General features: G+C 39.2%; 1 protein-coding gene and 1 long non-coding RNA gene across 2 annotated transcripts in view; one reads left to right on the top strand and one right to left on the bottom strand.

Moving 5' to 3' along the window:
• The window catches only part of LOC103478276 (uncharacterized), a 110,129-nt gene that overhangs the window by 18,208 nt on the left and 64,972 nt on the right, over nucleotides 1-26,949 (top strand). The window lies entirely within an intron of this gene.
• Nucleotides 15,157-19,000, bottom strand: LOC103478273 (uncharacterized). The gene is made up of 3 exons (XR_535773.3): nucleotides 18,346-19,000; nucleotides 17,924-18,147; nucleotides 15,157-15,780 (listed from the first exon to the last, which is right to left on the bottom strand). It is a non-coding gene; the product is annotated as an uncharacterized LOC103478273 (long non-coding RNA).

Below are 26,949 nucleotides of genomic sequence, written 5' to 3'. Positions count from 1 at the left end.
TATAAATAGTACAACGCTGAGAATATGAATACGCATTCAAAACTGAAGATCATTTAACATTTTCAGTCAAATTTAATTTGATAATTGATTAGGTCAAAAACACAACTACTACTATGACGTATCACTACTCTTACTTCAGGATTCTCTACATGCTTTACTGCTAGAAGAACAAATCAAAGTGATACTTCCTGTTTGTACACAAGCTTTGCTCTAATTTCCTTTTCCATCTGCTGAGCCTTTTGGAGATCAAGTAACTATACAGCAAGCACTGTATGTTGTCACTGGAAGTATTGTTCTAACATACACTGGATGTGTGTTATCTACTGTGAAAGAATTAGTTTCATAAGTTTGATACTGAGAATGCCAGAATTTCACATTTTTATAAATCTGATGGTAAATCCATCCGTTCCAGATTCTGGTTATGCCGTCAGTCATTACGCAAAGGCATAATAAGCAAAGCTACAGCAGTTCATCCATTCATTATCAACAGGTTAATCATTACACAGTTGCAGGTGCAGGATGTGGGGGGTGTGGCCTGTCTTCACTGATCCATGGGAAAGAAATAAGAGCTAAAATTAGGCTAAATGTCCCCGTTTTTGGTAACACTTTATTTGAAGTGGTGTGCATAAGACTGACATGACTCTCATAATAATGAAGGAGTCTTCATGAACGGTTATGACTTTTGTCATGATGTGTCATTCGGTAAATAAGGACACTTTTAATGCAAAGTTGCTTTAAAAGTCCATAAAAGTGTCAACTTTGCATTAAAAATGTCATCATTTACCAAGCGGCACGTCATGACAACAGTCATAAACATTCATAAAGACTCCTAAGTGTCATGTCAGTCTTATCCACACCCCTTCAAATAAAGTGTTACCCAGTTTTTCTTAATTACATCTCAAGTCAGACACAGACACACTTACATTCCACTTCATATTGACATGGATGACAAAGTTTTCTTCAGTGTTATTTAGTTGTGAGGATCAAACATTAACACCTGATTTACTTCATCCATCCATCCATCCATCCATCCATCCATCCATCCATCCATCCATCCATCCATCCATCCATTTTCTTTACACCCTGGTCCCTCAGTGGGGTCAGGAGGGTTGCTGGTGCCCATCTCCAGCTAACGTTCCGGGCGAGAGGCGGGGTTTACTCTGCACAGGTCGCCAGTCTGTCGCATATTAATCTTTCCACTCAGTCTAATTTTTCTTTATCACATTTGTTTGTCATTTTCAACTTGCTTTCTCTGAACACATATTTCTGGATTTCTCTCTTGTTCAGCCCCAGATCTTTGTCTTTGTCAATCATGCAAAGCTTCCAGCCGCAACTCTGCCTGTCATGCGTTTGTCTTCCTGCATCTAAATTCCGTTTTTAAATTTCTCTGTCAGAATTCGAGCCTGATTTCCACCCTCCCCCGTATTCAGTCCCTTTCGAAGCTGTCCTTGATGAAACCTTTGCTATGAAGTCTAAATCGAAAATGTCTAAACTCCCCACCAGCATTATAAAAGCCATCAGCTTTTTATTTGCATTTTCCATCAACTCGCAAACACGAACATCAGTGGCATCACAGAGGCCATAGAAAATTCATTAAAAACACATTTTACAAACTGGAAGTCTGTTATATTTTTGTCTTGAAGATAAGAAACCGACACCATAAAGTTCATAACAGGAACCATACGATCTACTGCTGCCCTCAAGCCTTTTTCTGCACCCTGCTAATCATCTTTAATGCAATATTCAGGGCAAGCTCAGTTAGATATTCCTGTTTCCACATCGTGTTAACTCTGATGCTAATTCCTGCTTTGTGCATCGTCAGAGGAAGCAACGAGAAAATTGCACAAGTCAACTTGATTTAGCAAGGAAATGCAAGTGAACCTTTGTTGGTCGTGCAATTGTGAAACGAAATCCCAATGAGAACATTCCTGTGTGGTCAATTCCATAGAAATCTACACATTGCCGTTGCTCACACTGGATACCAGGCAGGCTGTGAAAAGATGTCGTCATTCTTTCTGGTCTTCAACGATGCGATTGATGTTTTCTTCAAGGATAAGAGAACGTTCAGATCTGAGTCGGTCTTTGTCAGAAACCGGCCGGTTGAAATGGCAAGACTGTTACAAGTCGCTTTAGTAAACGTTTGACCTGAGAGTGACAGGAAAACTCTTCGGATGCTTTCAAAGCGTAGCAGGCGGTGGATGATTTCATCAGAAGTCAAGGCCAACGTGACTCGGTCATGCAGGTGTGTGTTGGGCTGGTAGCTGCTGGATTCACTGGCTTTTTTTTTTTTTGCGATCTAAAGACATACAGTCTGCAAAGAAAGAACTTGTGAGTTTTCTCTTTCTTTATTTTTGTCAAGCAAAGATAATTCTTTAAACTGAAAGTGGGAACCTTCACTGCCAGTTCACAGAAAAAGACCTAAATGCACAACACATGGCAGAAGTAGCGAGGTTAGTAGATAAATAAACCTGGAGGAGGAAGAAAAAGAAGCGAAATATCATGTGAACAGGCAGAGGGATCGATATTCAGACAAACCAACGCAGGCGGACATCTGGCGAGGAAGAATGTATGACCTGACAGAGAAACTGGGAAGAGTTAGACAGAGGCAATGGGCAAGATTTATCAAAAGGTGAAGAAAAACAACAAAACAGAAAGTGTTGCTTTATTTCCTACATACACTAAATACATACAATGTCTGAACAATGGACAATATGGACCATCTTAATAAGTCCAACATGTAAAATGGTTTAAAAAACATCCAAAAAAAATTATGGACAACCCTGATCATGAGACCGTCTTGGGAAAACAGAGTTTCTTCCGTCAGAGGCTTCTTCAGATTCGCTGTAATACAGACGTCAGCAGCCACCATCTACAATGAGTCTTTGAAGAATCTGAATTAAAGAGTTACAGCAACATTTAATTTCCCTTTGGGATAAATAAAGTGTTTTTGAATTGAATTTGAATGTTAATTAGCTGACAGAGTGTTTGGGAAAGAAAAATGGTAGAGGAATTGATAAGGTTGTGCACAGAATATACAGTATGAAACTGGAAACACCTGAGGAGTGCAGTTAAGATACACAAGAGGAAACCTGGTAATAGGTAACAATATTTCCATAACACTGAAGAGCTGAGAGTGTGTGAAGCTATGGAGTTCCTTCATATTTTTTTGTAGACTTTTCTGGAAACTGTTGGCTTTTAACCATTACAGTTGCCAAATGGCCTAAAGAGAACATGGCCCAGTTCAACAGTACGGAGGTTAGTCTATGTCAGACTATATCACGTTATCTTGGCTTTAACTCCAAAAGCTCCTTTAAATTTTTACCACTAGATTCCAAAGTGAAAACATAGCAAGTTTTTAAAAAGTTATGTCTTTTGCTAAATTTTTCATCGTGCCATTCATGCAGCATTTAAGAATCCTTTATGGGCATACCCTAATGGAGGAAGTGTGGACAGGTGGTTTTCCAGCTGGGTGGAGGATATAGCAACAGAGCACCAACTTGATGGATGTAGTAGCTGAAGGATATAAATGTGAAAGGGAGAGCTAAATATTGAGGGTTTTTTTAAAACACCTTTCAGCTACAGAGGTAGACATGACAGGAAGTTGAGGGAGGATCTGCTAAAATAAGTGGTGAGTGTGATTAACAGCATACATGACAGCTGTGTGGAGACTGATGGAGCTTCAGGGTCATTTCCTGGGATTGCTACAGGAAAGCTGTCAAGAAACAGAATAGAGGTGAACACAAAGGATACCTAAACTTAAGAATGAAGTCAATTCAGAACATTAGACTTTTCCCCTGTTCACACAAATAAAACATGGTCCTTTAAAATGTATCCACTCATGAAAAACCACAGATAATCGTCTCTGTCATCTTGCAGCCCCAAAATCTTTAAATCACTCTGACTCTGTGTTCCAATTGGGACAATAAAACTTTCAGCCAGATGGCGGCGCCAGTTTTAATATTAACTACTAAGACTACCTAGTATTTATTCTATTTTTTAGCCTTGGTCTTTGAATCAGAATAAAATATCAAGAAATAAATGTAATTTAAAGTTTTCTACTAACTGTAATAATCCACAATATGGTATTTTTTTGCACCAGTTTGTATAGTTATTGCTTTAAATAAAAGCTGTAAGACTCTGTTGTTCAACATTTTTCCCCATTTTGATTACCTTTGATTTAACATAGAGTTGTGTCTGTTTTAAAATTGTGATACAATAGAAATCCCAGCATGCATCTCCCAGGCCACATGGTGGGATGATTGGTTGGTTTTCCTGTAGCGAAAAAGAAAACATCCTAAGTTTGAGTATTTGCTGTGCAGGTGTGCGTGTGTGTTATGTTCATGTATTTTTGGGTTTTCTCTAGACTCTTCTCTCTCAATCCAAACTCGTCCATGCTAGCTTTTTGGTGGACCTCACATGGGTTCAGTCGTGTGTGCGGCGACTCTCCCGGTGCAGGGGGATGCTGGGACACTAGATCCCCTGCTATTCTGAGCTCTACAAAGTTTGCACAGCAAAATGACTGATAACAGTTAGTCTGAGAATCCACTGGGATCATCTCTTCTGCATTGTGCTTTCAGGCTTTGAGCAAAAATGTGACGCATGGCTAAGTAGAGCCAGAAAATGCCTCGGATATGGTGTTTGGTTACTTTTTCTCATTATTCACAGATGCTGCACAGCCAAGCTGTGACTTTTCCATGTCAAATCATTCAGCTTTTTTAGTCAGAGCTTGTGCCAATGTGTAATTGATTTGTATTTTGCGTTCGTGCCTCGTGGCTTTGCTGTCGATATCAGATGTTATCGCAGTTTTTTTTTTTTTTTCCAGCTTTTACCTGATTAAACCTGAAACGGTAACGTCAGGTAATCCAAATTATTCATGGGCTTTCTTTGAGTTCACCAGCTCGACGCTTGAAGAGCTGTGTTGAAGCGATGTTTGCTGGAATTCTGACCTTGAAATGGTGAGATTTCTCTGAGATTTCTCTTCCTGGCAGAGGCAGCGTTCGTACGTCTGCGAATTAGGACAGATGGGAACGTTGCAGCCAAGCGGTGAATTATTTAAGTTATAATCATGACAATTTAACTAGCTTAAAAGTGCTTGTATAATTCAATGAATGAGTTTAAAGATCTAAACGTGACGTGTTATTATTACTGATATGTTGCTTTCTGTGTTTTCGGGAGTTTAAATTATTATTTCAGCTTTTGTTGAATTCAACATTAACAGAATTTCCCCCTTAAATCCTCTGAAATGACTGAGGTGGAAAAATACACAAGAAAACATAGCTGGAATATGAAAGATTTCATATTTTAATGAACACTCGAGTATAAACATCTTGGCGTATCTGTTTACGGAGACAATATATCTAGATATGTTTTTTTTTGTTTTGTTTTTTTTGTCGTTTAAGACTTTTACTCTTCATTTGGAAATACTAACAAGATAAGATGTGATTGTGTTCGTTGGGCAAACCAAAAGATTTCAAATGATTATTGCAAAACACAAACTCCATGTCCTAATGTGTTTTACACATAAGTATGTCAAGTGTGAGACTAAAAAATATGTTCGGATGCACATCTTTTTTTCTCTTAACAATGGTTTAGAAGGAAATTGCTGCTGAATGGTTCTATTTGCTTTTCTTAAGAGTTCAGAAATATATATTCTTTATTAGTTTAATATGTTTTTTATTTCCTGACGTGGCCAAACCTTGGAGTCGCGCTAATGGAGGACAAATTAATGTGGTCGAGTGCGTACATATGTTAATAAGAAACAAGGCAGTCCATCTGCTATGTAGGCATGAATAGTTTCAATTAGGATAATTACCTTTCAGGGAAATGCAGATGTGAGGAAAAGACCCAGATTTATTTCTGGTAAGTAATCAATGAAAACATGCGGCGATACGTAAAACATGATTCTGTGACGGTCAGCATGCAGACGTCCTAATTGTCCCCGTCTGTCCTCATCTGTACCTGGTGAGAATGGACGATGGACTATCTGAGTAAACAACGGAGGATCAGAGGTTTTATTTCTAGTTTGGAAGAAGGGAAACATGAATCACTGCCTTACTTTTAGCAATAACAACAACCCAAAAAATAAAAAATAAAAAGTCCACGTCTCCAACAATGTAGACAGCAACCATTGTCTTTGAATAACCCATACAAGCTTAGCCCCCCATTACTTTAACTGAGACCTGGCCTTCTCCATGACAACGTGTTACGGTATCTCTGTTGAAATCAGCCCTGGGGTCTAAACTAATGGGCTATTATTCTAAAGCTGACATTGTAGAGTCATTTTCTGTGCCATAGCCTGAACCCAGTGGTAAACAAACCGCAGGCAGGCGCTGCCAGCATACCCCCCGCCCCCAACCACACACACACACACACACACACACACACGCACACACACACACACACACACACACACACACACACACGCACACACACACATACACACTCTCATTCCTATCATAAAAAACAACATGTACATCACAGAAACGACCGCGGAGCTTTGAGGCAGAGTGGACCGAACTCCCTCCACCCCCCTCTGCCTCCTCCCAGGAAATACTGCCGAGCAATCACTGTAAAGTTCCCTGTTTAGTACTTGTACTTTTTAATGTTGCGTAGTTCATCCGGGCCCCTGTCGTCCTGTGTACCGCTTTTAAACCCGGGGACCGTGTTTCGGCATGCTACGTTGCTAAACTCATTAGGTGGAATGGGTAAAAGCAAATGTGCTAAATCTCAACAAGTTAGCCGGGGTAAGCGGTTCCATGGTAACAAGCAAACGTTGAGCGATATCAGGCTGTAGTCTGCAGCTCGTACACAGATCCAAATCACAAGATCTTAATGTTGGAGTTGGGCAGCTGCTGAGTTTCAAAAAAACGTCATTTTGCGCTATTAAGTTGTTATCATGCACATAATAATGAATTGATTTAGTCGGGTTTATTTGGATGGCACATTGCAGCAACAAGGCAGTCCAAAGTGACTCGATTCATAAAAACATCATCCAGTAGCCAGTTATGAAAAAAGCAATATGCATTACATTTTGTCAAATGCCATCATCAAAATCATCAAGCAAATATACATCAAATATATTGATCAGTGTTCCAGTTATGATGAATCAAAGGCAGCTCTAAACAGCCCTCACTTAAAGGAGCTCAGTGTTTAGGCTGTTTTGCAGTTTTCTGGAAGTTTGCTCCAGATTTGTGATGAATGCTGCTTCTCCATGTTTGGGTCTGGTTCTGCCTCCCCAGAACCAGACCCAGAACCAGGAGGAGGCCTGAGTGTTGATATGTCTGAAACACTGATATGAACACAGCAGGTCTGTAAATGTTTTTTGGTGCTAAACCTTTCAGCGATTTATAAACTAACAAAAGCAATTTTAAAGGCTGTTCTCTGAGTCACAGGGAGCCAGAAGAAAAACTTTTGAACTTGGTATTTAGAAATCCCCAAAAGATTTTTCTCCAGAGAGGAGTTCCAGAATAAAAACAGAAATCATAGAATCAAGAATCTTCTCCTTTTAGCAAAATGTCCAAAGTGCCCCATTAAAAAAAGAAAGATTTTCATTTGTCTGCAGCAAAATAACTTCTATTTGTTCTACCTTGCTTAAGCTTATTGATTTGTCATCAACAGAGGCATCCACACATTTGTCAAGTGACAAAAAAGTTGAGATGGCAACCTAAGTTGTTTTACTGCATGGCATGTATTTGTATCTACCCCACATTACTCTGATGTTGCTAAAACAAACGCATTAGTAAGTCCTCCTGTGTATATCTAAATCAACTTATAAATCCACATCCAGGTGTCTGCCTCAGAGGTTCATCAGGGAACATTAGTGAACAAACAGCATCATGAAGACCAAGAAACATCGAAAACGGGTCGGGGAGAACGCTGGCGACAAGTCTAGAGATGTTTCTGGGTGCAGAGCAATATTTTAAGCTCCGAATATCTCATGGAGCTCTGCTCAGCCAATTATCTGATAAAGGAAGGAGCTCTAATCTGAACTGACAAAGTGCAAAACATTAATCAGAGAAGCAGCCTCGTGGCATTACATTTCACCTCAAACACACAATCCCTGCTCAAAACATGCTAGGGTTAGCATCACGGGATGAGGATGCTTTCTTTTCCACCAGGGACAGCAGATCTGATCTGAGTCGATGGAAAGATGCAGCTACAAATAGAGCAAGAAAACCTGTTAGAGGCTGCAACAGATTTGAGACGGAGGCAGAAGTTCACCTTCCAGCAAGACAGTGAGGCAAGCAGAGCCGCAGCGGAGTGGTTCTGAAATTGACCAATTGACAATCTGAGGGGGGAAAAAAATGAAAATCACTGTTGAATGCAATCTGGATTGGGTCCTTGAGCTATTTTGCTAAAAAAAAAAAATCTGTCAAAACTTTCCGTTTGTTGATTTGCTGGTGATACACTCCAAAGGTGTTGTGGGAAAAGGTGGCTGTGCAACATATTGATTGGTGTTGCAGTGTGACGAAACGTGAAGAAGTTTCAAAGTACAATGGATCCACAATATCTGAGGAGGTCAGAGAAAAGCTTATAATTAAAACTCAGAATATACATGCATTGGTACACGCAGTGGAAATCAACTTTACTGTTATCTCCTGTTTTGGAGATACAGCCAATCAGAGCCAAGGAAAGCGAATGTCACTCCAGGATTGGCTGTATGGAAAATGCCAGCCAATAGTGTGTCAAGTACCACTGTACCTGGGGATGTCAGCTTCCTCATATGGATTTTCTTATGTATAATAGATATGTGAATTGGCAAATTATTCCACAAATAATGTTGCATAAAGTTCCACAGAAAAATCTGTCTGTGATCATCCCAAAGTATGAATAGGTGGGGGTCCGTTTTTGCTTTTTCTGTGGATAAAAACATTTTTACAAACAAACATCAGATTCATTTATAAGGTCTCTCCTCTAACTGCATTCAAATCATCTATTCAAGTAATAGTGCAGTAACTAACTATATCTTAAATTATAAAGTTTCTCAAATGAGCTTCACTTTTTCCTGCAATTACAAGGAAAATCTTCACAACATGCATTATAGTAACACATTGTTACTCACAGAGAAAGAGAGACACTTATCAGTATAATGCACGACTTTCTACAGTTCTCCTAACATCACTGTTTAAATTGAATTATTTTAATGAGCTGTTTGTTTCTTCCTGTGGTTGGAGTTACAGTCATAGAAAGACTTCCTGTGTCATGACCAATGGGTGCTGCATCTCTGCTTCCGGTGTCGACCGTTTAATTATTTACAGTATTTGTTCTTCCTTAGGTTCAGTTCTAAGTTTATTATTATTGTTGTTGTTATGTATTCCCTTAGATTTTGGTGTTAGAGCTTTGCTTTTCATTGACGTTTCTGTTCCTCTTTTTTAAATCATTTCTTGGTTTATATCTGTTCGTTTCAGTTTATTACTCGGCTTAGTGAATGCATTCCCGTCGTTTGTGCTTTCGACTCGTTTCCTTAGATTTACGTCTCTCTCCTTTGCAGTTTTTCCATCCTGCTTTCCTCAGCCCCTCTCTCTGTATTCTAACTCATCTCTCCTCCGCCTGGGCTTCCCCTCCAGCTGTTCCTCATCCCCTTCATTGCACCCACTCCACATGCCCTGCTGCTCCCCCTGCTGTAGCATTGTGTGTTTCTCTATGATGCTTCCCTGTCATCAATCTTTTATTAAGCCTTCCATTGTGGTTTCTGTGTTTTTGATCCAATCCCCTGACAGTACGAAAACATGAGAATGAATTAATATGCCTTTTCAAATGGTGAAAGTTCCATTAAAATGAAAGCAAAAACCTTCTTTTAATGTGCTGGCATGTAATATTTATTTGTTTGTTTTGGCATGTTGTAAGTGTCTAACTTACTTCTCTTCTGACTGCAGCAACACGTTATCATTACTATACATGCTAATTTAATGGGACTGTAATTACACTCATCCAGTTTATTGATATTGACCCACGTCATATTAATGTTTATTTCTGTCAGGCTGTTGCATTAGTTAAAAAGTATTTCGTCTGCCAGGATGTCCAGCTGAGCCAAAGCTGCCAGTGTCCTTTCGCGTGTCAGAAAAAGATTTCCACTACATGAATCACAATTAAGAATTTCCACATAAACGCACCGCTGCCATGAGATTTACGTGCATCGCCTCGCACAATCCGATAACGTCTTTGTTAAATCTCGTTATTGAGATGCTGTGTCAGCAGCACTGCCACAAGCTCGTCCAACTTGGCATGAGCGCTGCTTGAACTGGCCGGATGAGATAATTCTGAGTAATTCAGCTGGAATTGTATCGACCGTTTGACAGATCGGGTTAGTTCAGATGGTTTTAGATCCTTAAAAAAAGTACATTCGTATTTTGAACACTGCATTTTAAAGTAATCTCGTGGGATAAACATGTGCTGGATGATCTTAAACACACACACAGAAAAAAAAGAAACGGATGAAATGCATTTGTTTTTTAAGTATCCAACTGGATGGGATTGCTTTTTGGCATCAGCTGGTTCTGCAGCTGGTTACCATGGAAATCCAGTGTGCAGGGCGGTGGAGAGACGCTACTAAATGAAGATGTTTTGTTAGGCAACTTTGTCTGCTTAGCCAAGTGCTGATTGATATTTGAGAAAATACAATTAAAACAATTATTTGTTACATTAAAAAAAACAACTAAAATACAAAATTATAAAACATACATAATTTAAAAATTACTTTAAGGAGCACAGGTATGCAGAGATGTATAACTGAGAGAAAATGTGATTTTGCTTTTTATCTCTGCAGGGTGAAATTGATGGTATTTTAGTTGCCATAGAGGTTTTATTTTAGAAGTACTTTTTAAAAACATATCAAATAGTTACATTGCTCTCAAGAGGCAGGAAATATTGGGTTTATCAATCTGAGTAAAAAAAAAAAAGGCATGCCGTAAATAAAAGGGGAACTTCAGATCCAAATCTTTCTCAAGCTTTAATCAGATTTCCCCTCTTTGTCTCTTCCTTAACTTTTCCAGCATCGTCACATCGAAAACAAGACTAATTTCGAGCCGCATGAGGATCTAATTTTAGGTTCTTGTCTCGTTCTCAAGCAGTTGGGCCTCCACCTGGTTTACAAAAGCATAAAGTGCGGTGGCCGATGATTACGAGCACTTTAGTCTTAAACCAGGAAAAAATGACATCTAAATGATACGGGCTGCGTGGGGTGAGGTTAATAGAATCTTTTGTGATATTTTTGCATAAAATGTAGATGGCGATTTGCATAACAAAAGGAGTATTGTGCAGGGACCAACATTCTCACCAGAAATCTAACTCTTTTTTTGTTTTGTTTTGTTTTGTTTTTTTGCAAGCAGTCTGCATAATCAGGCGGAGCTTTAAGCCCCTGAAAAGCCTGTACCACACTTCAAGGTGATCCGTCTGATGATATTACTGATCTGGAAGACATTATGGGGGTTCTGCATGAGCATAAGAAAGGACAGATGAGAGAGTGTGCCTCTGGGAGCCATTTCTAACAACATAGCTTCAAGTGTGAAGATAGGAAATTGGTGTTTGTGAAGCTTTGGGGGCATTTTTCTTTTTTTTCTTTTTTGGCTCTTCTTTTCATCCTACTGCGGTGCTGGGTGGATATTGTGATGTATTCATGCCGGTTTGTGTGTATAAAACTGGTCAGGTTGGAGAGAGAGGAAACAGGTTGGAGTGAAAAAGCAGGCAGAGGAGGATGGGGGGATGAACATGAACTGGGATTTGGATAGAGAGGGCTGGACGTACATGAGGTGACTAAAAAAAAAAGCTAATCATGCCTAAGGACGAAAAGATAAGGCAGAGACAGCGCAGAATACGTAAAGGTAGAAGACGTTCGACCTCCAAGTTGTGGAAGTCAGAGGCATTTCAATGAAACACCCAGATTCAGTGTAGAAACAAGTTTTGCTTTCCATACGAGAGCTTTGAGGAAGGAAAACATCCTGAGTTGATACAGCTGGGCAAAGAGAGCAGGACACCCCTAAACGTTCTTTAAAGCATGGTGGTTTTTGATGGTAGACATTAATATAGCAGGTTCAGAACGTAAACTGTTACTGGATCCGTTCACAAAGTGGGCCGGAGATGTGAGGATCGCACTGTGGCGTCGGGTCAGGAAGGGCTCCATCTCCTTGTTGCGGCCATGTTGGCACCGAATGAGAAATTCCACCAAACTCCGTTACCCACTCAGACTCTAGAACGATTTCACAGTCCACTGCAAACGTGTCCGTGCTATAGAAACTTTTACTTCTTTCGTATTTCATGTTACACAACCACTAATCTCAGCATACTTTATTGCCACTGAAATCCTTTATAACTCCTTCGCAGAAAACCTCCTGCAAAATCTGGCTAATATTTGATGGCAGCAGTAACTGCAGGTGATGCATAAATTGAGAGACGAAAGGGGGGAAAGTATCCGAGCGAGAAAACGTGGCTCAGCAGCCGCATAGCGATTGAGATGGCTCAGCGTAAGTCAAATTAAGAAGAAAAGCCTTGAAACTAATTCTGACACAAAATAAATGTTATAACTGAAAGATCTGTGATCTACGAGGCTCTAGGAACTACACACCTGCACACACACTTTATCATCAAGTGGTTTAAAAGTAATAAAAAGTATTTTAAAGTCTATTGTGGATTTAACAAGAACCCAGTAAAGAGAAGTTACATTTCTAGAAATGCTATCTGTGTTTGCACTACATATGTGCGCTATTCTTTGACATTATTCCACCAATAACTTCGGGGGAAAAAAAACACAAATTTGCAAATTGGATGTTTCCATTAAATAAGAAATTAATTAAAATCACATGTGAATAAGCTTCATCACGTGATAAGTCGTTACAAATCATGGCAATGATGAACGTGAACCTTTACGTGGTTGAAAGGAAATATTCATGAGGTATATTCATGGTTCAGTCACGGCGCTGGAAACGTTGGAAGTGAGTTGAAAACAATTACAGGCAAAACATTTACAGTTCAAAGAATTTTTAAGTGAAAAAAAACGAATTTACAACAGGATTAATTTGTTCACTTTTGCAAATACTTAGTCATTTTTGTCAACAGTGGAATATTTTGCTTTTAAAAACAGTTTGTTTTTTTTCTGCTCTTAAATAAAGGCTGTTAGTTTTACTTTACCAAAGTGAACACCCTGAACCTGCACAGATAGCAACATATCTTTGTTTTGTGCTCTTTTTTTACAGAATTTGCGTTCAAACTTAGAATTCGTATGCAGCAATTCTGTAAAATGAAGTTAAAAATGTCTTTTATAACAGCTAACGATTCCTAATAATTAACAGAGACCCAAAAAGATGACGACAGGAAGACAGAAAAGAGTGAACACAGAGACGAGGTGCGTACAAAAGTAGAACTGTGTGTTGTGAAGTGGGTAACGAAGAAATGCTGAGTGCCAACATCATCACAGACACCGTTAGGCGAATCACTTTAAAACGCTGATACGATCCACTGGACCCATCTCACGCAAAAACAAGCGTCTTAATTCAAGATGTCAACTGTGACTTCTGAAAGTTGATGGAAACCAGACGCGTCGGAGTCTACAGAGCAGCAGTGTTGTTTTATTGGGATTTATTAAGCACAAACACAAACGGAAAGAGAGACTACGCAACGCGTTCCACCTGAAGACGACTTTCAGGGGCCGAGGAAGAAGACGGGAAAAGTAACCTTTTAATTAAAGTGTCTGTGTATTAACTGCTTTCCCTCTGAGAGCGCCGTCTGCTCCCGGAGCACTCAGTTCATTAATCAACAGAGAAAATGAAACAAGAATTGTAATTCAAATCATCCTGGAGTGAGCAGGACTTAAGGAAACTTTACCTGACACAGAACTACTTATCCAGACACGTTGTTGTGATCAGTTCAAGTGCATTTCAGTAAATCAGAATGTTAATGTGGACTTTATCTTATTAGAGTAATTCACAGAGTGAAACGCACTGCATGGATTAATTACACAGAATGATGTTTTCAACCCTTTTGTTTCGGTTAGTTATGAGGATTTTTTTTTTTTCTATCCACAGCCGACAAAAATGCATTTCATTTATCTTGGAGGTCAGACTGAAACACCGGACTGATAAAAATACACAAACACGGGCTTGATAAAAAACAAATTGTTAAAAGCTGCTTCAATGTCATTTTTAAAAGGCGTTTTTAAGCTGACAAAAGTTGTGTTACTGGTGTAATGTGATGCTGTGATTTGAAGACCTATTCAAGGTGCCTGTTATTGAAGGTTTTTTCATCCCAATTAGCTAAAATAAAAGCTTGGAACACATCACTACCTGGAGTCAATGCGGTCGGTCTTCATTTAACCCTGAAAGTTTGTTATTTCTGTTTTATTTGCTACATTTTGGTTTAGGCCGAGGGATGAAGTGCAAAGAAAACACTCTACATGTGGAGGATTTGAAAATTCAGCTTCCAATAAGATGCAGTGACTGTAAAGAGTGTAAAGATGAGTTTAACATTTCTGAATTTGGAACTAAATGACAAATAGCTGCTGTTTCTTCTTATTATTATTTTTACCATCTTGAATATAACTGTCTCTGGATCTGGATAATCTGCTGCATCAAAACAAATCCATGATATTCCAGTTTCCTTTGAAAGGAATCAGAAATTGATGCATGTTGTCTTCTCAAAAATATGATCTCCTCTTATTGCAGGAAATCATAAGATCTCGTATCTTCTGTCTGCTCCTTTTCCAACAAGTAACGTAAAATTGCACATCAACGGCCATGATTGTTTGTTTTCATTTTGATTTTTGCTTGTTTTTACTTGTTGTCTGTTTGAAATAAATAAATTAAAATTAAGCATTATCTCCGTTTATTGATTTACTCATTAGGCAAAATTTAAAGGACTAGAAACACCAGGCTTACGTCAAATATTGGCACTTGACAAAAAAAAAGTATGACTGATTAAGTTATTTACAAACCTGGAATATTTGATTTAAAAGTTAAAAGAAACATGATTTTGTTTGTAATGTATCTTAGAGGTTTCCTGTTTGAATTAAATTATTGATTGCCTCTTGATTTTGCTGTTATTGATTTGGTCAGTGTCACTGAGCGCTCCGCTCCCTAAGGCGCTTCTAACTAAGATGTGTCATGATTATTATTGAATTACTGAAATAAATGAGCTATTTGATGATTTCCAAATCTTGTTTGAAGCAACCAGTAACCAATATAAATCATTCAAAATGAAATAAAATGTTACATTAAACCGTATCTATTAGGAAAACTGCATTTGAGCTTGACAATCATTAATAATGGTTATAAACTCTGAACTTGTTGTGCTTAATGTCTATTTCAACAACAAAAGACTAGTTCAAACTATAATGCTACTGAGATTTATTCCCCTTTTTTCATAGAATTTAGCATTACAAGTAAAAATGTTTTCTGAAACACACCTTCCAGGTCTTAGTCTAACAATTTGAAAGAAGTGGGAAAAAGTGCAAAGAAAACAGTTTTATTTCTGAATTCTTTCAATAGTTGCTTATCTGCTGAGCCCAAGGTTGTTTGCCTTGGCCTCGAAGACGGCGCGGCTCTCGCCGGCGAAGTTCAAGGGCAAGTTTTCAAACAGAAGATTCACAAGATAGACGGTGACCTAGGACAGCTTCAGATTACCATCGCTGCCCCGGGATGTCCCGTCCGCCCAGCCAAAGCCGCAGCTGAAAGAGCAACGATGGCCAATCTGTCACCTCTGATGAACAGAGTGTGTCATCACACACACGCACACACACACACAGGGAGGTGGAGGATGAGGCCGCCTCATCTTGAGAGGTTAAAAGACGAATATCTGAAATATGCCCAGATGGAGAAATCATATCACTTACAGTTCCACCTCAATAAATTAGAATACTGTCAACAAATCAATTTATTTCGTAAAGTAAATCCAATAAATTACAATAATATACATAAAGAGTGACATGTTCAAGCATGTATTTCTGGTTAGTTTAGTAATTATAGCCTACATTCAGTTTCTCTTCAAATTTGAAAATAACCTGAAGCCAAAAATGGATTTAAATGTAGATAAATACAGTAAAATGTAACGTCCAGTAAATGCAGTTAAAACCTGGACCGGGTTTGAAGAGTTGCTTTTTATGTGGCTCTGCTGTGGTGGTAAAGTTTCTAGTTTTTGTTTGTTAGTTTGTTAGTTTTCATGCCATCTCTGTTTTTTCTTCCACTCAAATTCCCGTTACCGTGATCGGACACGGCACGCTGTAAACACTCAGCTCTTTAGCATTGAGCTTTTGTAGCGTACGGTTTTTCATTTCATGTTTTATATTTCATTCACTCAATAATAAACCTGAAGAGTTCATGTAACAACTGAGAGAAATGGTGAATGAAAAGGAGCAGAAAGACGTACAAACTCGTATCTGCTCCCGTTCACATGAAGAGAACATTTGCTATTCAACTTAGACGGATGTTACAGGCTTCAATTACGCAGAAAACACATACAAAGATATATAAATGTAAAAAATACACAACAACAAAGCATCGGCTCATTCAGTGCCTTGTCGTTTCAATACAATAACGTAATGACTCAAATTTTTCCAAATGCAGAAAGAGACTTAGTTTTATATCACTGTCAAGACTGTTGCATAAACTGACAAATTTAACTAAAATGCATCTTTCCACTCTCATGGTTTTAAATCTAATATTTTCTTCTTTTTTTTTTTGTTCCAGTCATAGGCCACAGCAGCATTTCTGTTTTTAAAATAGGTTCTTAATTTTCTCATTGGTGAAAATGTGGATTTTCTTCAGTTGTGAGTCGCCCTCATTAATTAATCATCAAAGTAATTTAACAGCGTAATTTAGCTTAAGCAAAAATGTTGTAGGTATTTTTTTTTTCCCCTACGTACATTTTGACGGGTGAAAAGTCGAGATCTCCCTCATAACATCAATAACAGCTCACTGAGCCACCGTGAACCAGAAAGTGAAGCATCTAATTGTTAATAATCTGTCATTAACACAAATTATCCACAGCTGTCTCTTACTAAAGGTTTCTGTGGAAACGGCTGGCGCCACAATATTTTTAGAAGTGAAGGTTCATCCAGAAGGATATATTAACGATCTCAGCTGTTTGGTTCTATTGAAACAGGTAATGGGAGGCAGAAGTCCTACTGGACTGAGTCACGTTGTCGCTCCGTCATTATTGGCTACTTACTGATAAGCACCGAAGAATAATCAGATTAGTCATGAAATAATTGTCAACTACTTTAGTAATCGATTGAGCACACAGACTCAAAAAATAAATAAATAAAAAAAATTAAAAATAGACAATTTTGCTGGAAAAAAACCAAAACAAAACTGTTTGAAAAATTAAGAAAATAAAAATCTTTGCCTGACTTTGACTGGACCATGTTAACTTATGAATAAATTATTGTGCTTGAGCTCTGGCCCCCCCATGTTTATAGGTTTTTAATCCGCTCCAAAGTTCTGGTTGAAGAAAATCATCCCCATCGCTTTGTGCTGCTCCCACAGTTAACATGTTAGTTTTCCATTGCGAGTAGCATTCTGCATGTAGGTCAAAAAAAAGTTACACGTATCTTGTCTGACCTGAATATGCCTTTTTGAGGCTTTATTTCAACAATGATGTTCCAATTGCAACATAAATACTTTGAAAACTGTATAACAAAAAAAAACACTTTTAAAATAAATCCTGACTGCATTGTCAAAAAAAAAAAGGCTTGAAGGCTTAATTTCATATTAATTAACATCCAGTTTCTTGCTCGTTAGCCATGCTAGTTATCTCTGGAAGGACTTGGGTTTATGTCATAGTTTTGCTATTCTGCTGTTAAAAACCCCCCCAAAAAACAACGGCAAGGCAATTTTGACTAAGTGATGCGAACATTTAAAACCTGCGTTAAAACCTACTTCTCTAAACTCCCTGTGTGTAAAATGAAGAAAACAAAACAAAAGATACAGAGAAAACACACCTGTTTGCTCAACGTTTGCGGAAGGCGAGTCTCCGCTCAGTCTCATGTTTCACCGCCACTCATAAACGTTCTTCCAGGATTGTCCTGTTTTCACCTCCATCCATTCCTCTCTTACTTCTGACCAGTGTCTTTCGTCCGTGCTGAAGAGAAACGTGTCCGAGGCGCGAGGCTGCCAGCACCGTGGGATGGTGTGTTCAGGGTGATGATGGTGCAGCGTAGGTTCTCTGCCACAGAGATTGTTTTGAAGGTTATAAAAATGAGTTTTGATCTCAACTGACCAGAGTTCCTTATAAAAACGCCTCCAATGTGATCCCTGCACTATTTGTAAAAAAATCAACAAAAAAAAACTGTACACGCAGTCTTGCATTTTTCTCACAGGAGTACCTTTTGGTTTTTTTTTGTTTTTTTTTTGCTACACTTACAATAAGCCGTGTTTGTGCAGTGGGGGGGGAAATATGTGTCTCGTCAACAGATTCTGCCACCTGAGCTGCGGACGTCTGCCACTTGTCCATCTTCCGAGGCTGAACAAGGAGAGAATTACTCAGTAAAACTCAGTAAGACTTAAGTGGGAGAACCTAAAAACGATTCAGGTTTTATGTGTGCTCTTCACCAGTAGCCTTTAAACATGGGGGTTCCTACTTATTCCTATTTACTGTTCCACAAACTGGGTCAAAGACATGGTGAAAATGGGTAGATAGCTCCTCTTTTTCGGGTAAAACTAACACTGATCATCTCCCTAAGCATGACCCATTTAAAGTCCAGACCCAAATCCAATTGGTAATTTGAGGCATGGTTTGATACTTCTGTCCACAGACGCTCTGGTTGAGCTTGACCTGTTTTACAAAAAAGGATTGGCGAAAAGATTTTTGCTTCTTGATGTGCAAAGCTGGTAGACATATCTTCCAAAAGGTAGTAGTACAGTATTACATATTTTCCACAATAAAGTAACTATGTTTCAGTTGTTTTAAATGTGGCTAAAAATATTTTACTTCGTCATTTAAAGCCTTGAAATTGGGACTCTGTCTCTTTAAAAACTTCTGCTCTTTCTGAAACTCTGCCTTCAGATGGTCATCACAACATCGCTCCACTGTTAACCCTTTAGCAACGTTTTTACCAGAGTTGCACTAGGAAGTAGCTCATATAAGTGAGGAGATCCACCAGGTGTTTGCTAATTGCTGCTGGCTAGTCTGAAGGAGCTGAGTGGGGGGGGGGATTGCTGGGGAGGGCTGCTCTGAAGCGGAAGCTCAGAAAATTGGAAACTGCAATTAAGAGGAGGAGCTGCGCCTCGAAGGCGGAGCTAGGTCCACACAGGAGAATGGTTGCCATGGAGAATAAAGGATTTCTCAACCATGCATGAAAAAAATCAAGGCAACAATCCAGGTATGTTTTTAAGGAAGGAATAACATGATGTTAGAGCTCAAAAAAGTCAATTTTACATAATACTGCCCCTTTTACCAATGGGGCTGAATACAAATGCATGCCACACTTATCAGATTTTATTGGGGGAGGAAAGGGGGGACATACGATAAAAGAGAAGACCACGCTCTCCCTGTTGTAGGACATTGCTAGACTATTACATAATACACCAATAAATGCATGTTTCCTCATGATAAAATCCGCTGTTCTTTCTACGAATTTATAATGAAAGTGAAGCGAATCACATGTAAAACGACTGCTGCCCTCATACAGAGCCTAACAGTCTAATCTATTTCAATCATTAACTGTGAGCCAGTATGTAGCATGATACAAGAGAATGCATGTCCGCATGTTTGAGAACACTCTGCCCCCATCTAGCCTGACGGCCCCTACGGGCAACGTCTTCGTGAGTTGGAAGTATTGCGCAACTTCTGACACTTCTTGGTATATAGAGTGACTGTACAAGCTGCGCTGCTGATTGCGCTGCTTGTATGTAAGATCCTGTTAAAACATTGCTACACGTTACACAGAAAATACGTTGCAAAAAAAGAAAGTGTACATCAAGCAGCACACACAACCCTGACTGTAGTCATAATAGTCATGCACAGACGTGCACCAACGCGCTTCTGAAGGCTTCATTTCTCGACGCTGCATTCCGCCCCACCCCTTGCAAAACATCATCATCACCGCTTCACCTCAATCAGGAAGCACGGATACGCTGTTTTTCTTTCTGTTTTTTTAACTAACGGAGACACTTTTTGGGGGGGGTGAGAGCTGTAACCGCTTTTAAATCAGAAAGGAGGGGGAGGAAGGCGCTCTTCTGAACGATGCTGTAAAACGGGGGGAAAAAAAAAAAAATCTATAAACAATAATAATAACTCCACTGTGAACCTCTGCTGAAAGAAGACTTACAGTTTGGTCTACATCCAGTGCAAGACTCAACTGTGGATGTATTTGACACAGACTAACCGGAGAAGGGTATGTTGCACACAAACTGATAACGTTCACTGTTGTGAGAAAGCAGTTGTTGTAGACAAACACATGCAAGCAAGCCACGGTGATGTTAGTGCAGTTTGGTTGTACATTTACATCTTTACGACCGGAGGTTACGTGGTGTAACCATAGTAAACATGTTATTCACGTCGACTTGTTTACGTATAGCGTAAAAGACGTTTAAAAACCTGAGGCGAAATGGGATTTTTTTTTATTTTCTTTTTATGTGCTAATGTATGTATTTTTCAAATCGTAACAAGCTCAGTGTAAAGTGTCTTTAAGCATCTCACAGAACTGTCACTACGCTTGATCTGTCATGTGCCACTGTCGTCCTCCCAGCTTTAACTTCCGCTCCGAACCTCCTTAACAAATCGCACAATTTAGCGATTGTTTAAGCTCTGCCGTTGAACGTCAATGTATTTAGAAAGACTAAGAAACTGTTGAGGACATATGATATATTTCTTCAATTCGGCTTACCTTAAACAGTCGAAGTACGACTACATTCGGGGATTTTTCTTGTTTTGTTATAGAATTCTGACTCGCTGCTACCGGAAATGTGTGCAAAGCTGGAATAAGTGGGCCAACAATCAGCTGTAGCAATACAAGCAGTATTAAATATAATGCGGTTTATTTTAGCATTATTTGTGCCGATGTTTTTATTATTATGAGTCGAGTCATGCAGGGTATTAATCCTGCAGCATGAGACATGAAATAATATTGTGAAGTTTCAGTACGTCTAAATTTGAAAGATTTAAAACGGACTCTGGTGCTGGTGTTTCAGGTGGTTGTTTTTGGTTTTGCTTCTAACCAATGGTGCCCACATTTTGGTCATGTGCTACTTGCTATCCCGAAACAATATGCACACAGTGTCAGTTTTATTCTCAAAAGCAGTGTGTAATGGGTTATTCTGAGTGTGTTACTATTTATAATCAGAATGATATGCAATACTCATTGATTTTTCATTTGAACTAGCGATGTTCTGATCAGGCTGATCCCAGCTGATACCAATTTCTGTATTTCTTAGCGGACTTACCATTCTAATTCCAACATAATCCACATTTCATACATAGAAATGTAACGTGTTTCTAATGGATGCCTTTAACCTATGTCTGATTGATTTTAATAAACTCAAAACACATGCATCGAAGGAGATGTTTGGTGGGTTTAGACAACAAATGGTCTGATTTCACATGTGCTGGAAAGACGAGAAAAAGAACATGTTTTCACAGTTTGACCTGCTGACTGCCAGATTGGAGGCGCTCAAGCAAAAAATGTCTGATTCCAGTCTGCTGCCAGTTTCTTTGTGCCTCACTAATAAGAGTGCTTTAGCTTTTATTCTTAAATACTGTTTTCTTAAATCTGCCATGCATTAAAGCCCTTAAAGCATTGAAATTCATATATTTCTTCAAGAATTACAACGCATTTCTGTGTGTACATTTGAGTATGCACAGAAATGTACAGCTTGAATCAGTGGGATATTAGTTGATTCAAGGAATATTAACATAATTGTATGTATTCAGTATTGTATAAGTATTATGAATGGATACTTGAGAGGTATTTATCAAGCATGAGATTATAAACTGATGATCTATCTATCTAAAATTATAAGTTTCTGTTGATTGTTGTGTTTATAGATGGGAATTTAAAGTAGTTGATCATTTTAAAGATTATAATGAATTACAAAAAAAAAAATTCTGATTTTTCAGTGTTTTTATCAGCTGCTCTCCAGTCTGAGCCGATGAAGGGAAAAATTGTCAGACTCCGATCCAATCTGTTCGATTTGTAGATTGTTACTTAAGTTTTTGTGTTTTTCTAGAAAGTCGCTAACCCGTTATTTGTTGTTATTGTTGTTGCGTATGGTGCAGGTTTGCGCCAAGCGGTGGACAAACTGGCTTGCTGTCAATCAGGAGGCTTGTCCGTTCAACGTAAAGCCTGTGAGAAACTAACCTTTGAATAACACTGTTACGCAACAATGCACAAAAGACAAACACTCACCAGTAGAACCTACACCGGCTCTTTTGATTCACATAAAATTCAGTCTTGCGGTGACACTGATAGCGGACAAATCAGCCGAGTCTCTTGCAGCGAAGCCTGAAAATCACGTTTGAAATTTTAATACGGTAAACAACAGCGGTGGCAATAGCTGTTTTCTATTTGCTTATTGCGGTTGCTTTCCATGTGCTTTAAATAACGCACTCACACATGAGTGACTATTTTTGGTTGAGCTACACAGATTTAGAGCCAAGCTGAAAACTTGCTGCACTTTCCGTTTCTTAATTCCAGATAGAGATCTCTTGTTCGTCTTAGTGGCACGTCGGGGGGCTTAATGATTGAAAGCGTTCAACATTTGCCATAACTTACTTCCCCATAGTTGGGAGGGGGTGGAGAACATCATAGTTTGCCCACAGCTACCTGAGTGGAGCGGGGAAGGCCGTTAGAATGCTCTCCATTAAATTTCACAGGATTTGCCTCAGCCAGCGGGAAGAATGTCAAGAGGTGTGTGCTTACACAATCACATGCCTCGCTCGGCATTCCTCTGCCTCTCAAGAGCGCTGCGCGGTCGTGTTGAAACCTTTCGCCTCCCCGTTCTCAGCTTTCTGTGCCGAGAGATGTTTGTTTTCCTCCTGCCCGCCGAGTGCACCACATCCACATGGTACATCTGCCGTTTACAGGTGACAAACTGAGGTTAGTTCACTTCCGTGCTCTCACGCTCGTACTCTTCCTCTTCTTGTTCACTTCCCGCCTTGTCTGCGTCTGTTCTTGTTCTTGGCAGACAGGTTGAGTTGCATTACGCACTGCAGGAACTCCACCTGTGTATCGCCACAGAGGCTTTGTTTGGATTTGCCCAAGGTGTGGTGCTCTGTGGAGCATTTCTTGCCATCGCTGGTTGTTGTGTCGTGTTGTGAAGTATTGGTGTTGTAGGGTTAAAATATCCCTACTGTTTCATGATTATTTTTATTTTTTATATATATATTCAGTGGTAAAAATGACCTTGTTTGACAGTTTTGTAAATTCAAACTTCAATATGGTTATAAATGTGAAGTGAAAGGAATTTCATTTTTACTCTGACACCTACAGAGTTATTCTTTGTAAAAGTAACATGATTCCCAAGCTGAAACGTGGTGGCAGTATCATGTATGGGTACTCTTCTTCACCAGATAGCAAAACCTGTCAGAGGGGGGCAATGCACTTTAAAATAAAAAAAATAAATAAAAAATACTTTTATTTAAGTATTTATGTCAGCTTGAGTCATGCAGAACTGATCTGACCATTTCCATAGCAATGATCAGAAGCAAGACATTGCGCGCCAGAAGTCCAGTGAGCTTGAATCTCAAAGCATCGGTCAGCATCCAGACAGTTCTTGGAGATTCAGATTTGGGTAGAGCGATAATGTTTAGTTTTTTGAAGGCGCCCATTCCCTTGTTTATCCCACTTGGTTGGGGCATTGGTTATACTGTAACCACGGAGTTGAAGAAAGTATATGATCGTTACTTTCCAAGATTCTAACGAAGGTAACCATCAGGATGACGAGGACAACTTGTTTTGGACAGGTCTTCCATCCAATACCAAAGAACAAACTGACCAGGCTGGGGAGGTTTGTTCTGAAAAGACGACGGATGTCTGTGGGACCTCAGACTCTATCTCGTCGTCTGTACGAGGCAGTACAGACGACTGTCTCGTACATCGTACAGACGACTGTCTCGTACAGACTGTACTGTCTCTGGACAAACTGACCCGGCTGGGGAGGTAGGCTCTCAACAACCGACTGAGAGTGTACGAGACAGTAACGGGGAGAATCGTATTGTCTTTGAACAAACTGACCCGGCTGGGGAAGTTTGTTCAAAGACTAGGGTACACCGTGAGTTTGAGAGAACAGTCACAGAAAAATCTAACCCGACTGGGGAAGATTTGTCTGTGGCTGACCTCGCAGCCAAAGCTGTGACTGAAGTGACTGCACAAGCTTTGGTTTCGTTGGTTCCATCTCTTTCCTTTACAGACAAGATTTCTCTGAAGAACACTTTTACTAGTGTCTTTCAGACCCCAGGTCCCTGGATGGGGAACGTATTTCAGACGGAAATGGAGTTAATTTTGTCCCAAAGAACATCTCTAAATGCTAAGATTACAATATCGTTCGAGGTTTCCTGCTCCCCTGACATTAATTCAGTAGATAGAATTGGCTCGGATATCCCAGATCTAGGGAGGACAGCAGTTGCAGAACAAGGACAAGCGAAGGAGAACTGAACTTCTCTAACGAACTCCACAACAGCTGGGTGAACGCTGCATTCCAGAGTGTCCTAAACCTGAGCGTCACCAGGCGGTGTCTCGCTCAGGAAAGGGTTTTTCTGGAGGCATCATCCATCCCATGCTGTGGGAGTCTCATCCTCTCAGCTGTCCATCAGCCTGGCAAACATTTTTGTCAGAAAGACCTATCCCCAGTTCTGAAGGGGCTGAGGGAGAAGAAACTGCTGTCAGACGTGGGAAAGGACTATAACATCAAATGTTTGCTGGAGTCTGTGCTGGTCTGGTTGGATTCTTTTGGCAGTTCTTTTGACACAGAGAGAGTGTTATATACCAAAAACTCTTGCTCAAACTGTGGAACTACTTTCCTTGAGCTCCTGAACAACGCCCCCCTGGTTGCCCTTCCACCGACAACTTGGTTTCCCTTTTTAACATGTGGTTGGATTTTGGGTGCAAACGTCGCTATTCAGGTTGCAGGTCAGCCTTGCAGAAAAAATATTGCCTGACCGATAACGTTCTGGTGTTTTTTCTGCATAGGTTGACCAGGAAATACTAAGTAGTTTTCAATCAGACCGTGGATGTGCCTGCAGAATGTGAAGGTGGAACGGAGAGGCACCACCTGTCCTCCGTCATTTGTGGGGATTCAGAGCTTACAAATTTCTACTGTTATTTAATAAAAGGAGAACAAACCACGAAGGCTGGCAATGAGCATGTCTTCATTGCAGACAGCAACTGCAGTAAAGACATGTCCCAAACTGGATTGATCTGCATATACGAGAAGTAAAGAAATGATGGGACACCTGATGTTTCAGTTTCTCCAGCCTCTCCTCTGAAAGATGTTAAAGGTGCCTTTGGAGAGGAGCTAAATTATTAAATTCAGAAGAAGAAAAAAATTATAGAAGACCTAATTAGTAACCACTTTGAGGCTGGAGAAATATGACTGGGACCAAACATGTGTCTGACTTAAATTTATGGGACAAAAGGGTAAAAAGATTTGACAAGTTTCCTGTTTGCAGGTTTCTTTCCGGGCGTTCCGGCTTCCTGCCACAGTCTGAAATCACCACTGTTTAGTTAATTGGTCTCTAAATTCTGTTACTGTGATTAAAACATTTATTTTTGTGAATAGAACCGTTCAGTGGGTTTGAATCCCTGCCTGGGTTCTTCTGTCTTCATAGGTTCACATGTTCTCCATAGATTCCACAGTGGGTTCTTTCCGGGTTCCTCCAGTCCAAAACTTTGCCCCATGTCTTCTCCCCTCTCTTTTGCTCAAAGTAGTTTCGGCTACTAGGGCCAAAACTACTTTGAGCAAATGTCAAAAATACATAAATATCAAAAATCTGTTTGCAGGTTTCTCTCCGGGCGCTCCGGCTTCCTGCTACATATATATATATATATATATATATATATATATATATATATATATATATATATATATATATATATATATATATATGGCTGAGGGTGATGTATAGAATGATGTTCCCTCAACGTGTGGTGCTGTGGTATGAGAAAGATGAGACACACGTTGAGCTTCCTTCTCATTTAACCAGAAGATTTATTCTTCTTGTATGCTATAAACACACTTTATATACAACATACTTCATGTATCACATACTTCAGGTAGAGAACCATTAACTTCATTACATCAGGAATGATTGTAATATATCTTTAAACCAAACAATCATTCTTTTAACATGCATTGTGAATTCATTGTGAATTCTATCAAATTACAAAATTAATTCACAAATAGCTTTTACTTCTCCAAACCATATTAATTTTGTAGTTAGTGCTTTAAATTCAATACCTTGTCTCCTTTTCTGAGACCTTTTGTATTTAACTATAAAAAATAAAATATATAAAATGGCTTTTAACTATTTTAATAACTTACCATTTTTAATCAACACAAATAAAATATATTTTAACATTTAAGCATCTTAGCTTTTAACAATGTTAATTGTTTCAATAGAACAATAATATTTTACATCTTACATAAACTCAACTCTTACTATAAAACTGAAAAAGGCGCAATGCTCCTTTCATACTGTGTCTCGGTATTCAGCTTCACATATATACTAAATACCTAGTTTATCTGGTTTTTGCAACAAACCCATGAAAAGAATCACATAAAATACAACAGAAATCAAAATAATGTATATTGAGTGAGAACTCTCTCAAAACGTGCAAAACAAGTTCAAATGAACTCTGCAGTCCTTCAGCTAGCTCCTCAGCTAGCTCACACACGTGGCCCACTAGCTTTAGCTCCAATTAGCCTTCATAACAAGTCCCGTTTTTGTACACAATAACAATCACAAAAGGAACTACGCGACTCATTAGTTGAGATTCGATTTAAGAACCTTTTCAACTCTTCCAAGAAAACT

This window comes from Poecilia reticulata, chromosome 16 (assembly GCF_904066995.2).
Source record: "Poecilia reticulata chromosome 16, P_reticulata-male-v2, whole genome shotgun sequence".
NCBI lineage: Eukaryota > Metazoa > Chordata > Actinopteri > Cyprinodontiformes > Poeciliidae > Poecilia > Poecilia reticulata.
Note: the sequence above shows the minus strand (reverse complement) of the source record. Positions and strands in the feature narration are given on the sequence as shown.